Source organism: Parasteatoda tepidariorum, chromosome 7 (genome assembly GCF_043381705.1).
Source record: "Parasteatoda tepidariorum isolate YZ-2023 chromosome 7, CAS_Ptep_4.0, whole genome shotgun sequence".
NCBI lineage: Eukaryota > Metazoa > Arthropoda > Arachnida > Araneae > Theridiidae > Parasteatoda > Parasteatoda tepidariorum.
The window spans coordinates 199,427-214,524 of NC_092210.1; the positions used below are offsets into that span (position 1 = coordinate 199,427).

At 27.2% G+C, this 15,098-nt stretch overlaps 1 protein-coding gene, 1 long non-coding RNA gene and 1 other non-coding gene across 9 annotated transcripts in view; 1 reads left to right on the forward strand and 2 right to left on the reverse strand.

Moving 5' to 3' along the window:
- LOC107442328 (zinc finger protein 596) overlaps positions 1-1,752 on the reverse strand; it is a 44,662-nt gene extending 42,910 nt beyond the window's left edge. Inside the window, exon 1 of one of the 3 annotated variants that reach the window (XM_071182982.1) lies at positions 1,617-1,752. The gene's annotated coding sequence lies outside the window, so the exon portion shown is untranslated. Of the gene's footprint in view, positions 1-1,393; positions 1,460-1,487; positions 1,567-1,616 lie in introns of those variants that run through there. The other 2 variants (XM_071182981.1, XM_071182983.1) reach the window with 2 other exon arrangements.
- Positions 1,753-1,757: 5 nt separating this feature from the next.
- LOC122271422 (uncharacterized) lies at positions 1,758-8,672 on the forward strand. Of its 2 annotated transcripts, none has more exons than XR_011637153.1 (2): positions 1,758-1,894; positions 8,437-8,672. It is a non-coding gene; the product is annotated as an uncharacterized lncRNA (long non-coding RNA). The 2 variants fall into 2 exon arrangements; XR_006226363.2 differs by having other exon boundaries at positions 1,780-1,934.
- Positions 5,670-15,098, reverse strand: part of LOC107442871 (uncharacterized) — a 39,431-nt gene continuing 30,002 nt past the window's right edge. For all 4 annotated transcript variants that reach the window (XR_011637152.1, XR_011637151.1, XR_011637149.1 and 1 more), the window contains one exon: positions 5,670-13,858. This is a non-coding gene — a transcript (uncharacterized protein). The remainder of the gene's footprint in view (positions 13,859-15,098) is intronic.

A 15,098-nucleotide genomic window follows, 5' to 3' on the forward strand; every position in this document is an offset into this window, starting at 1 on the left:
TACATTCTGGTATTTCATCAATTATTGATTGGAAATATATATAATTATAAAATAATCTTAACTTTACTGGAATTTTGCACAAGTAGATTCAGTAGAAAATATGTCGCTAAATACATCATTTAGTAAAAACTACCCCAATAATAAAACAATGAAAGACTCAGATAACATTTGATAGATTTATTATGGTGCTCTTTAATATTAACTTAGTTAAATTTACTTCAAAGTGATATACAAGTCTACAGTTACCACATTACTACGTAAGCTCAATCATAGTAGTCAAATTTTTTTTATCATAGAAATACAATAGGGATTATAAACACATCTAAAAATTTCAATAAATTCATCTTTATAAGTATCATAATTTAAGAATCTACATACGGTTAAATAATCTTAAAGAAAAGTAATTATAATGTCAAAACACCATCATTTACAGTTAATAACCTTTCAATTGTAAATGATGGTACATTGACACCTTTTAAAACCAGGGTTCTGTCTAGGTTTTTCTGAGAGGTACCTATTTTGTGAAAATTTAGACATAATTTGTGAAAAATTAAAATTTATATTAAAAAAATCAACACAAAAATATGGATTTATCGTTTCTTAAGGGATAAAAAAAAAATTTAAGAAAAAGTATTGTGAAACTACTGTTTTTCCTGAAGTTGAAAATGTGAAACTACCGTTTTTCCTAAAATTGAATTTGTGAACGTACCGCTAAACGGTAGTAAATTCGGCGTGGACAGACCCCTGAAAACCATATAATTACCATTTATTATATTTTCTACACACATAAAAGAATTAGAACAGTTCAGAATTTTTTTTATTGATTACAGTTTAAATATGCAAAAGAATAAACTACCGAATATTTAAAATAATACTCTTTTATTAACAGACATTTTATATTATATTACATTTCCTATTTTATCAAAGATAAAATAGGAAAACAAATATGTAACTAAGCCTAACTCAGTAACGTGGAAATCTTTAACTACTTTATCACAGATAATTAGAATTATAAAATGTCGTAAACGCTTCTAAATACATTGATACAATATTATAAACAGAAAAAAATTATTTAAAACAATTAACTTACTTTATTTAATGAATCATAAATAAAGAGCTTAGTATTACACTAGCAATCGAAATTACACTTAATTACACCTGTAAGCAACAAACTATGTATACCTCCGCGCAATCTCTTCAACAGGGTTACTTTTCGAAATTATTTGGTGAAAATTAAATTCTAGCCAAGCATTTCAAGCGCATGCGCAGTTGCTCAGCCGGTTGTACCCACAGACATAAGTCTCCCTGGATCGCTTGCGTTGAATCGCGCCTTGGCGAATCTTGTTGGCGTCACAGATCACGATACGGAAATATCCCCAAGAGAACCACATACAAAAATTCAGGTACAATATTAAATAATGCAAGTTATATAATATATATTTAAAGTTTAAAGAAAACTGAAAATTTAAGAAGTGCCCATTGTTTACTTTCTACAAAAGTTCAGGATACAGTTAACGAGTAAAGAAAAGTGTTCCAGTTTATTTTCTACTGATTGAACTTTTTCTGCTTTTATAAAGGGCAACGGGTACAAATTAAAGTTAAGCACTTTCACTTACAATTCAATGTTGGTAAACAAAACAGGTAGTTGGATATGGGTCGCAGGTCAACTTCTGTTGACAGTTCAGCTGAGTCTTGAGCAATTACACACTCCTAAATGTAAACTATAGTTAGTGTTAATTGGTTTGTTTTAACGAGTGACAGTTTTTTTAACACACTATAGAAGTTCTTTTATTACCAACATATAATAAATAAGTTATCAGTTTTATTTTTCTAGAGGTCGTGTACTCATACGTTTTCATTAGAGATGGAAATGGAAAGATGTTCGTATAAAAATGTATGTCATCCGATCAGTTCTTTTCCCAATCATGATAAAGGTCTAACAAAAATTTCTAAATCTATAAACTTGAATTCAAATTTATCTATTCAAGAGTTGATAGAATCTCAGGGGATATTTCCGTATCGTGATCTGTCGCGATAACTGTAATTATAAAGGTGCCAAATAGATTTTAAACTTTTAATTTTTATAATAAAAAAGGTAGATGTTTGCCTGGAGGTGGCTACGAGTCATACGTTTCAAGTTGGTCCCTTTCTGTGATTTTTTTTTAGTTTCTAGCGGGCAACTGCCCAGAAGTGGCCAAGACCTGGCGATTATTCTGCCACAAATCACGATACTGAAATATCCCCGAATCTCATTCAAAAGAACTGTTTTCTTTATTAGATAAAAACAGGACTTACTTAAGAAAGTGGCTATCCTGTTTAGATCCCTGCACTGAAAGCAAAACTTTGGAATTCATTTCTAGTTGTAAAGATGCTGTTTTTAAAAATACTGGACTAACATTTGGTATATTTTATAACCAAAAAGTAGCAGGAACAATTAGCTTCAATCAAATTAACTGGATGGGAGAAGAGTTTCAAGGTTTAGGACTTGTTAAGTCAACCTGATCTAAAGTTATAGATTGGATACTGTGAACATAAATTAAATAATATACCTCATTAGATAATACTAAAAGACAGAGTATGCCTAGACGGTTATAATTAAACAAAATCTGAAACTGTACCAAAAAAGGAAAAACTCTGGAACCTATGTAGATTGCATTGCTTACATAATTTATAGGGATGATTGGAATTATATGAGAAAAGAAAATTAAGTTGTGAATTCTGTTCTTGTCAGAAATCTATCTGATACTAAGGTGGTTTCTCCATAAAGTCATAATTGTCAAATTACCTTTAAATAAATAATACCTATTTCATTTTATTTTTCTATGTCCATTTGTTGTTTACTATTCAAAATATTTGCTTAGAGGTTTTGCCACAAGAGTAAATACTAGAATGGGTTATCGTAATCACTTAACCAATTCTCGAAACCTAATTGATATTCTTTATAAGAGAATGAAAAAAACCTTGCTAAACATGGGGTACATAACCATTTTGGATAGTATTCTACAAAACTGTGTACTACCGTTTCAAAACAAGTAAAAAAATTCACAGCTAAAATAGTAAAAAAAACAAACATATTATTTAATAAAAACTAGAATGTCATGGTAAATGACACTTATTGTAACTTTCTGGAATAATTGAACAGAAAAATATTTTGCTTACTTTCTCCCCCTATCCCTTTGCTAGCTTCAAAGAAATGTTAGTCTTAGTAAAGAACTTCCCTGATATTATTAGTGTTATTATCTGAAAACTAATATATCACTCCCTATGAAGTCATAAGCAAAATGGCATCGCTTATCAGAATAATTTTATTTTAAATTTCAAATTAGTTTTATCAATTGTTTTTTGACAGTTGTAATTTTGTCGTTTAGTTAGATAAAATCCTGACACTGCCTGCCCTTCAATAAAATCCTGACTTCGTCACCGGCTGTGATTTTTAAAAAGTAGGAAGACTTAAGATTCTGTGTGAAAGTAATATGAATGAGTTGCAAAGTTATAATTAATCTTAATGAATGAGTTATAAAATTATAATTAATAAATTAAAAAAACAACAACACACTTGTGGTAAATTTATAGGTATGGAAAAAAATTTAACTAATAGTACATTAATCCTACAGGGCTCCCACACGTCAGAGAGAACAGGAAAAACATGGAGTTGTCAGGGAATTTTATTTTAACTCTAAAAAGCAGGGAAAGTTACAATTTTTTACAGAAAAACCTGGAAAATGACCAATTTTAGAATTGTTGATAACAGTAATAAGTTATTGAGATTAGATTTAAATAATTCCCATTCTGTTATATGTTTTTGCTCACAAAATCTAATGTTTGACATTATAAATAAAATAAAATAAATCAAAGTTTTCTGATGAAAAACTTAATGGTATAGATAAGATATGGTATGGATTTTATTTAAAATTTACTTGATATACCTGGAAAAGTTGGTAAATTTTTTTTCTGTAATTGAGTGGTCTTAGAAGTTAGCATACTTTCACAATTCAGAAAATAAAACTTGTTACTAGTACAGTATCAGATTAGTGTGATAAACGTGATTGAAATTTTAAAAATTATAATTTTTCACACCAAAATGGTCAAATTCTCAAACTTTGAGAAAGGTTGCAAGCTAAATCAGTTACTTATTACTTTTAAAGTGCGTGGCTGAACAAAAAATTCCTTCTTTTAAATATTTTAATAATATTTAAGACAATTCAAGGGCCAAGTTAAAAGGCTTTGTGGGCTAGCAGGCTATAGATTGTGCACTCTTGCTCTTTCTTAACAGGCTCATGGAAATATTGAATAAATAAAGATTTTTCCTCGCACCTCTCACAAAACCAGAATTGCATCTGGCTCTTCAGCAAAGTACATCAGTTTGCAGAATTAATCATTTGAAACGAATAATCCTTTTGTTATATTTGCAGGGTCATTTCAGACAAATCCTGTTTTTTGAAACAATGAAAAATCCACTTATAATTTTCTGAATCTAAAATTAAGGTTAGATTGATTTATGTTTCTTTCTGCACAGATACTGTTACAGTGAAAATATTGCAAACACTTATTTAAAGATGAAAAAAATATTGTGAACAGTTAATTAAGGTAAAACATTTTGTGAAGGGTTCATAGACCAGGACTGATCTTAAAGACTCGGTAGTAGTAGAACACCGAAGTCAAGCATCACTGGCTGTGGTCAGTCTATGTAGGGACTGAGGTTGAGCAGTATAAGTCGTCATTAAACTGTTCTACCGTAAAGTGCTAGACTTTGCACACAGCGAGGAATAGCCATCCCCTCTGTAGAGGATAGAGATGGCATGTCTTCAGATCATCCTCAGGGATTTTTCAGAGACCATCCTCAATAGCCCATTGTGCAGCTCTATTGCAACATTTATAAAATACCTACACCTAAAATGACCCCAGTAAAAAAATAATTTGTTTTTCCTATGTTGATTTAGCATTTTGGCTTTAGTATCAATGCAATACCTTTATTACACGATTCTAAAATTCTGTAGTGTTAATTAACAGCGTCATAATAGTTATAGTGTCTTTTTAACATAGCATTTAAGTAACAAGTTTGTCAAACTATAGATTGGTTTTTCTTGCAATCATAATTGCTATATAAATCACTAGTTAGCCGAGAGAGGTAATATGTCTAGATAAATATCCATAAGATAATGTCTAAAACAAATTGCTCGTATGCATTAAACTTAGCATTTTGTCTAAAATCATGCCTGCTAAGTCTCCTGAGATTCATGCCTATCTCGTGTTTGCCGGTATATTTTCTTCGTATTTGTTGAATAAATAAAATAAAAAATTTTTGGCTACAAAACATCTGCTAATGGCAAAAATACTTCTCTTATTCCTCAACAAATGGTGCTATCGCCAGTACTGCAGTATGTTGAGTGTTTGTAGTTTAAGTAATTATAAATAATGGTTTAAAAAAATCTTCTTTACATTAAGATTTATATAGATATTTTTTACTTCGCTAAATGTAAGTGCTTATTTTATTTCCAATTTTAAATTTCTCTTTCTGACTTACATGATTATGCATGATGTATCAAAACTTTACGCGTAACCCAAAAAAATGTCGCTAGTAAAATCTCCGTTATTTTATTTCCTAAATGTTGGTAGGTGCGTAGAATTGAGAACAATTTAAACAGTGAGACTTAATAAGAAATACTTGGTTTCTTCTCAAATAATTTATTAACATTTTTGTTTACAATGAACAAATCTTACATGCTTCTGTAAGTGAATGTTTTGCACAAATGTTTTTAAGCAAATTGGACATTTATACGGTCTCTCACCAGTGTGGGTAAGTAAATGCCGTTTGAAATTCGAACCATCGTGAGAAGAATATTTACAGTAGCAACACTGAAGCAGCTTAAAGTTGAGCTTACTATCAGTTGTCATTTTTGTAGAAGTGTATAATACCATCATATCTTTAAATGTTTGACCTATGAAAATAATCATTCAAAACATTAGTGTATTTGAAATAACTATTTTTATTTAAGCACTTATAGTTTGTTTAAAGTTAAAACTCCCCTAGCCATTCGTCTGGACCCGTGGTGGTGACCATGGTAGCGAGGCATAATTATTGGATGTAGGGTCACTGTTTAGGACAGGTTTTGGCTGGGGCCAGCGAGAGAAAGGGAATCTTTTTCTGCAGTCTATTGTGTTGGCCCCAGAGAAAAGTGAAGCTACCCTCCCTGAAATGAACTATTCTTGCTTCCATAGCAGCAGATGGCCTCAGACTTTGTGGTGGGGGGAGTTCTTACCACAGACAAACTATAGTTAAAATAGAATTTACTATCATAGGGTTGCCACTCCAATCTGGAAAAAAAATTCCCTGCACACAAGATATTAAGAAGAAATTATATTTAAAACAGTACTATAGTCAATGAACTAGTTTAATATAGCTGAAATATCATCCTTAAATATCCTGTAGAGTGCACTTTGAGTGGTTACCTTTTTTAAAAAGATGAAAATAAAAATCCCTGCATTTTTCCCAGTTTCTAAAGAAAAATTCAAAATTCCCTGCATTTTTTCTATTATTTTTAGTGATTTTTAAATTCTGCACATTTTTCATATTCTCCCTGTGGAGTGGCAACCATGTATCGCAATTTAACATAAAAATAAAGTACTCTTTTGTTGTCGTTAACACAAAACTTCTAAGGAAAAAAAAATGGTACTTTCCTATTTTGCCAATGCAAGTAAAGTCAATAATTTTTATAAAATTTGTTTCTTTTCTTTTTATCATTTTTTTTAAATAGACATCAACAAAAAAAGGTGAATTAACATAAACCCGGTGACTTTTCACTGGCAACTTTTTTGCTTGAGCCGTCAAAATGGAAAAGTACCAAAAAAGAAATCCTTGTGAAATAATTGGGGAACGAAAATAAGCATAAATTACAATCTGGAGACATTTTTTTTAAAAATTCGTCCTGTACACTTAATATATGATAAAATAATGACTCAAGTACAATATTTTTAATGAATAGACATTTTGCAAAATTAAGTTGCTATCAAATTTTTGTTTCATAATAGAAATGAAATATAAATTATGTATACATACATTGGTTTTCATGTGACATTAGTAATGAGAATTTTTAAAGAGATATAATCAGGGTCAAGTTTTTGAATACGTTCAAATCTTTCATGAATGATAACGAGAATATTTAGTATAAATTTTGATATTAATTAAATGAAGGAAAAAAACGAATGTAAATAATTTTGTTTCATACATGCATTTTTATTTAGGTATAAAATTAAAAGAAATTTTTTTGGGGGGCGGTCGGGAAGCTGAAAAAGGTTTTTAAGGAATCTTGCATCCTCTCTTCAAAAAAACAAAACATTCAAAGTTTAAGTGTTTTAAAGTAATTAAACTGGTCTATATCATTACTAGTTCTTTCTAACTGAAATCATCATGTGAGCTATATTCAGTTATCAGTACAGTCTTTACGCATGGGCACACCTGGGCAGTGCCCGGGGGCCCCAGGCACTCAAGGGGCCCTTGAGAATCTTACTTTTTATAAATTGTGTTTAAAGAATAAACAACATTGTCTTATATATTTTTTAAAATAAATATATTCTACTACATAAAGTGTGCATTTTTTTTCTACAAATAGTGATTGATAGTCATGCAATCACTAATAATTTGAATAGTTTATTAACAAGAAAACTTAAAAAAGGCAACCGAAATCTATTTTTCTACGTTCCAATGAAAAGGTACTTGGGCATTGAAAGATGTTTTAATAACTGTTTAGTTTGACAAAATAATTCTTACCTTTTGAATTTATTTTAATTTGTTATACCTTAATGTTTATTTAATTTAATTAACTTCCATGACTTTGAAAATTTTATTATTTGAGGATTAAAACTGGTTAGCATATAAATTTTTTTTCTGATTATACATAGTTTAAAAATGCTTTTTTTTTTGTGTTTTTCAGATAATCAAAATGTGGTTAAATTTGTTGCATCATATCTTAAAAATGATTTATTTTATATATGTGAAGTATTTTAGTTCGTTTTTAAACATTATGATATGTTATAGGGGCCCTGCATGCTATTAAGACGGCCATGTCGGTTATTGTACTTGGAATAAATTAAAAAAAAAAAAAGACTTGCCTAAAACTTTCTATGATTTTAATTATTTAAGCTAGACCCATTCTATTTTTGTTTCTCACGTGCTTGTTGGCACCATGTAATGATTATTTTGAAGCAGATATTGATTTACAAATCTTCCCAATTTGGTTTTGTTTTTTTTCTTTCTTTTTTACAGAAACTGTTTTATTGGTGTTGTGTATTTTAAATTAAAATATACAACAAAAATATTATATAAATAAAATGTATGTATATACATGCTTAAACTAGCAGGTTTTTGATTTAGAAATAACAAATTCATACATATAGGGCTACAATATTTACAATAAAGTGAGAAAGTTTTTTTTTTAGGAAACATGGTTTTCTAGAGACCTTTGTTTGAGTTTATTTAAAGTGGATCTTCTGTCTTATCAGTGGTTTTGAGAAGACATCTACTTTTGTCATCCTCAACTCTTTTTAATATTGCTAAATTGCTTGTGAAGTATTATTTTTTGCAGTAAGTTTAAATGAATGTTAATATTGCATCAGAAGTACATGTATATTTACATTAAAAGCATTTTGATTTCATAAAATATCACCAAAATAGACACTGTGAAAGTTTGTCAATACAAAGAAATGTTACATTTATTTAAATATAACTAGCATGCAAAAATTGAAAAAATTTCTTTACCAATAAAGAGAAATTTTAAAGGTCCAAAATGTTAGCCCATTTTGAAAGTGGTAACAACTTTGAATAAAAATTAAATCAGTTAAAAAATATTCAATTATCCTAAATTGAAATTGCCGAAAGATAAATTGCTGCTTCATAAAATTAACATAGTTTAACAACTTTTTGCATGTTGGAAGTGTCACAAATACTATTCCTCTGATTAAGAACATATGATATTTTTACTTTAAATGAGAATAATATATATTTCATATGATAAAATAAATTTTAAATGTGTGATATAAATTTTTTTTTTACCATGAATAATATAAAAGGTGTACCAAAATTAAAGCCATTGACCCAATATGCTATTTCATACAAAACTCTTATACTGCATACTTTATGAAAATTAAACTTGGTGTTTTTTATCAAAATTACTTTCTTGCATGAATTTTGGAACACCTTGTAGAATTTTATTGGCGTTAAACTTAACCATGTGTTAAATTGATTGGTGAATTATCTCTTCACTTTTTAATGTTGTTTAGCCGTATGTAAGTCCAGATTCCATTTCCGAGTGAATGCTTTACCACATTCAGTGCATACAAAAGGTTTTTCTCCTGTGTGTTTAAGGATGTGCCTGTTTAATGTTGTGCGGTCACAAGCCAAGTAGTCACAGAACGAGCATGGATAACATGATTGGTTTGCAATTTTACTGACGATATATCTTTTTTTCAAGGCTGTTGATATGCCTAAAAAATTGAAAGTAGTGTTTTCATTGGAAAATAAACATGTATATAAGACATAGGCTATGGATAGTCTTAAATCTTTGATTCATTATTATTTGAGCAATAACCATTTTTGAATGCCAGACAGTAAAAAGTATATACATATAAAATCAACAAGGAATTCTAATAATTTTTGTTAAAATAAATAGTGGTGACTTCAAATGTTAGTAAATATCATAATTTTTAAAAAAAATTTCAAAATCAAAGATTTAAAAAAATTGAAGTGTAAATGATGCCAAGAGTTAATTTGAAAAAAAAAAAAAAAAAAAAAGAAAGTCNAAAAAAAAAAAAAAAAAAAAAAAAAAAAAAAAAAAAAAAAAAATACTAGAGCAATTTTTTTTTAAACTTAGCTATATGTATTTAAAGTCTGCAAATATGACATTTGTAAACGAGGGAATTGCCTTATTTTAAATATTTAGAGTAATAAAAAAAAAACTAAAACAAAGTTGTATTTTTTGTTGAGTTTTGAGAAAAGGCTTTTTTTAATGAGTCTTTTGTATAACTTTAATGCTTTACCACATTCAATGCATAGGAAAAGTTTTCCTCTTCATATTTAAGTGCATGTTGGTTTAATGCAGTACAGTGATAAGCCGTGTAATCGCAGAATGTGCATCCATAAATTTGTTGGTTCAAGATATTACTAATAATGATAAATGATGAAGCTGCTAACTTGTCTGGAAAATTTTTAAATAACACTTTTATAGACGGTATTGGAAAAAAAAAAAACGCACCAGAGTTGCCACTCAAATCTATAAAAAAAAGTGTATATATTATGCAATATATCAAGAGGAAACACAAAATCACTGTGCAAATGTGTGAGCTATATTAGGATAATTAATACTTAATTGCTGGAAAAACTTAGAGAAATAAACAGTTCAACATACATAAAAAAATACAGCTAATGAAATAGTATAGCACAGCTGAATTATTTTTAAATATCCCATAGATTGCACTTTGAGAGCTCAACATTTTGTAAAATAATAAATAAATATTTCCTGTTCATAAGGGGAAAAAAATCAAAATTCCCTGTATTTTCCAAATTTTCACTGTGGAGTGGCAACCCTGTCATTGGTTCCAGATATTAATAATAATGATAAATGATGAAGCTGTTAACTTATCTAAAAAAAATTTAAATAACACTTTCATAGACAACATTGAAATGAAAACATATTTATTTAGGCTGAAGATATATTTAAATGTTTAATCCATTAATATACTAAACATTTAGAGGGATAAAAAAAATAAACATTTTAAATTTTGCGAAAAAAGTTTTAGAATCAAAGAAAACAATTAAAACCAAATTAAATAAAAGAAATATTGCCACAAAAAAAATTATTTATGTATTTGGTTAGTATACATTAAAAAACAAAGTTTTATATATAACTTTCTCTAAATAGAATAAACAGTTTTAAAAAACTAATACCCAAAATATTGAAACGAACAATATGAAATAGTTAAAACTGATAACAGCCTGTAATGTTTTCAAACCTATTTGTTTGATTGCAATATTTAAATTAAATAATTTTTTTAAAGAAATGTTTGGCAAAAAATTTTAATAAACTATTTCTTAAGTAAATTTTACAATGAAAATAATACGTAAGTAAATGATTAATGAATCAAATACTTCATTTAAATCTTTTATTGGCATGTGTTATATTGTAAATAATGTTATATAGCAAATATGGTATTTTGAAAAAAAAGTTGAATCAATAATTTTTTTAAAGTTTAAATTAGACTAAAATTCAATAACTGTACAGTTTAAAAATTTCCCATTCACTGTATTGGAATTCTCATTCTTAAATAGATAAAACTGATAACAGCCTGTATTTTTTTTAAACATACTTGTTTGATTGCAATATTTTAATTAAATAATTTTTAAAAAAATTTGTTAGCTACAAAAAATTTTAATAAAATATTTCTTACATAACTAAAATAATACTTAAGTAAATGATCAATGAATCAAACACTTAGATTAAATTTTCTATTGGCAAATGTTATATTGCAAATAATATTAGTAGTGTTGCATTGCAAGTATAGTATTTTGCCGTATTATATTTAATTTGAATTAATAATTTCTTTCTTTTAAAGTTTAAATTAGATTAAAATTCAATAACTGAACAGTTTAAAAATTTCTCATTCACTGTAATAAGCTATACATAATGTAATAGCCAATATTTTTAAATATGAGTTTATTAAGATATTTAAAAAAAAAAAAAAAGGAAAATTTGGATAAAAAGTATTTGTAATTTATATTATGTAATTGAGTAATATAAAATGACAACTCTTATTTTAGAGTACTCGATGACAACTTATTAATAGCAAATATAAATTATAATCACATGTGACAATAATTTAAATAATTTGTTACAAAATTTACACATTTGAGGTTATTTGCCTGTATGTATGAGAAATGGCTTTTCATATTGCAGACTTTATTGCTACTATAATTAAATGTTGATAATTGTATATTTTTATTGATATTTATAATGAGGGTCTTTATCAGATAAGCATCAGAACCTTGTGGGGAAAAACAAATTAATGAATATTTTTATCCGTTCTCTTTTTTATTTATCATTCTTTTTGTTCTTGATTTAATACTTGATATTTGCAATCTTTTTTTAAGCAACTCTAATGATCATATTCAGATATTCAACAAATAATTAATTTAAATGATACACCCTTAATTTTTTTGTCTTCAATACATTCATTAGAAGCTTACAGTAGGGGACAAAATTATGAAATTTTTCAATCAGTTAGTTGTAGCATTTTTAAGTGTTGTCACTTTTTAAAAAATAGAAAATTTTAAACAATTAGAAAAACAGTTGATATTAATAATGTAAGGAATTTCTTCTTAAGTAATTCTCAAAATATGTTATACATTACATTTTAAAATAAAGAAAATGTTTTAGAAAGCAAGTAATTTTGAGATTATAATAAAATATTCATAAGGTTGCATTTTTGATGAAAAAGTGGCAACTATTCAAAATCTGTATCCTTTGACCCATTTTCGACCAAAGGTGCATAAATGCACCATTTCATTAAATATTTTTTATTAACTCTGTGACATGCATTTTTCACTAATTATGTATTTTTTGCCATTGACAAGGGTTATGAAGATGCCTATAAAATATTAATAATTTAATTGGAGTAAACACTTTCTGTTGAGAATTTTTCCAACAACGCTAGTTTTTTAACTTGAAGCAGTTATTGACAAATTTGACTTTTAGTAAATGCATAATTATTTTAATAGGGATTAATCATTTGTTTTCAACATGATTAAAGTTGCAAGTTATATAAACAAATTAAAATTCATTACAAATTTGTTTTCAACTAAATAGTTTGTCCACTATTTTGGTCAATGGTGCATATACGCCCCATTTTAATTTTGACAAAACATTTTTTTGTGTGTTAAGGAATGTAATTTAAGCATATTTAAAAGGAAATAATTCCAAATTTCATAAAATTTCTCTGCTTGGCTTAAAATATATTAACTACGTTTTGTAGTTAATATATTCTACTAAAGCTTAGAAAGTTTCTAAATTCTACTAAAGCTTAGAAATCTTTTAATTCTTCGGCTTACCTGTTCACACAAAAGGATTTCATATTGCCAATTTAAAAATATTAATAATAAAATAGCCAGCTGTAATAGTTGTAGAATTGATACTGAATTACATCAATTTCTGATAAGAAGTAATGAATAAATAAATGGCTACACACAAATATATAATAGAAATCATTACAAATATATTAAATTTTTTAAAAAAGCACAAAAATAAAGATTTTGAAAGTAAAGCACATAATTTTCTTAAATCATAACCATTTTGTCTTATTTGTACACATTTTTAGTAGCATGTTTACTGAGCTCTATTTTTGACACTTTGTATCATGATAGTTCACTTTTTTGAGTAATCACATAACTTCACAAATTACTTTTCGAACTTGCCATAAACTTAATGCTTACAAAGATCAGCAATTTCCCAACATCTGGGAAAGTACTAATTTACTTTTCTGAGTTATCACATGAATTCAAATTACTTTTTTGACTTGATATATAAATTTTATATTTATTAAGATCATCAATATTACAACAACTGAGATTGTAATAGTTTACTTTTGTGTGTTATCATATGACTTCGTAAATTACTTTTCTGAGTAAATGATTTACCACACAATTTACATTTGTGTGGTCGTTCACCAGTATGTATTAGGACGTGTTTTTTCATATCAGTAATTTTTGTGGAACGATAAGCACAGACTTGGCAACTATAAAGCTTGCAGATCATATTTTCGTTTTGTATTTTGGTGCAGTCGAACAAATTTTGGTGAAGATGGAATACAAAACCTGCAATATAGCATAACATACTTAAATATAACAACTATGTAATAGAAGTACATGTTGAAAATATATATATATTTTTGACAAATTAATATATTCATAGCTGCCAACTCTACTAGATTTTGCCAGTTTTTCCTGGTCTAATAAAAATTCTCTTGGTTTTGGTACATTTTAGAAGAATCCCTACAATTGAGTAAGTTTCCTAAAAAAATTCCAATTGAAATCGAATTTTTGTACGGATTTTTGCTTGCTTGAATATTTAAATAAGTATTGCTAATATATAATGAAACGAATTTTATTCATTGAAATCAGTTGAAAACTTATTTGTTGAAATATCCAGTCTACTTTTATTCAGAAATCACTTTCTAAATTAATTAAAAAAAATATTTTAACTATCTGAGAATGAAATGCCTATTACTATTCGTGAGTTAACATAATATATAGCATTTAAAATTCATTTAATGTCAATCATAACCGGATAATATTGCAGTTCCTTTATTTTGATAATTTAAAAATCCCTAAAATGTGAAATATTTAGTACATTATGCAAAAATTATTAAATTTATATTATTTTATAAAATCAACTGGATTTTTTCCTATAAATGTTGGCAGCTATGTGTGTTACAAATTTTACACAATACACAAATTAATAAGCAGAAATAAACTATATTAATGAATTTTGTGACTTACTGCTTCAAAATAAAAGAATATCACTTTAATGTATTACAGTTTAAAACTTTAAATACATATTATTATAAATTCATTATTTAAAATAAACACATTTTCAATAGAAATTAGTTTATTCCTTTAATTTAAAAAAAGCCCTTTAAAAATAAAAGTCTTTATAACAATAGGCTTTTGTTATTTCCAAAATATGTGTAATATTTGCAGAATATATATATACAAACAAATAATAAAATCCAGTTCAGTTCCTTGCTTCAGCATTATAATTTTCAAGCAATTCATAAAAAGGGTTGAGGGACTATTTATGTCAATCTACAGTTCTGACCAAATTATTAGACACACTGTAAGATTCTATGTAAAATCTTAATTATCAGGTGATACTATAGAGCATTATTGTTTTGACGCGACTTGTTAATGTTCGTGTATCAATTGGTTAAATTAGACGATTTATAATGTAAATTTAGATGAAATCTTATATAAATATAGAATATTTATTACTATATCAGGTATTACATTAGTATATTATAATAATTAGATCAAATTATTGGACACACTGTAGTGT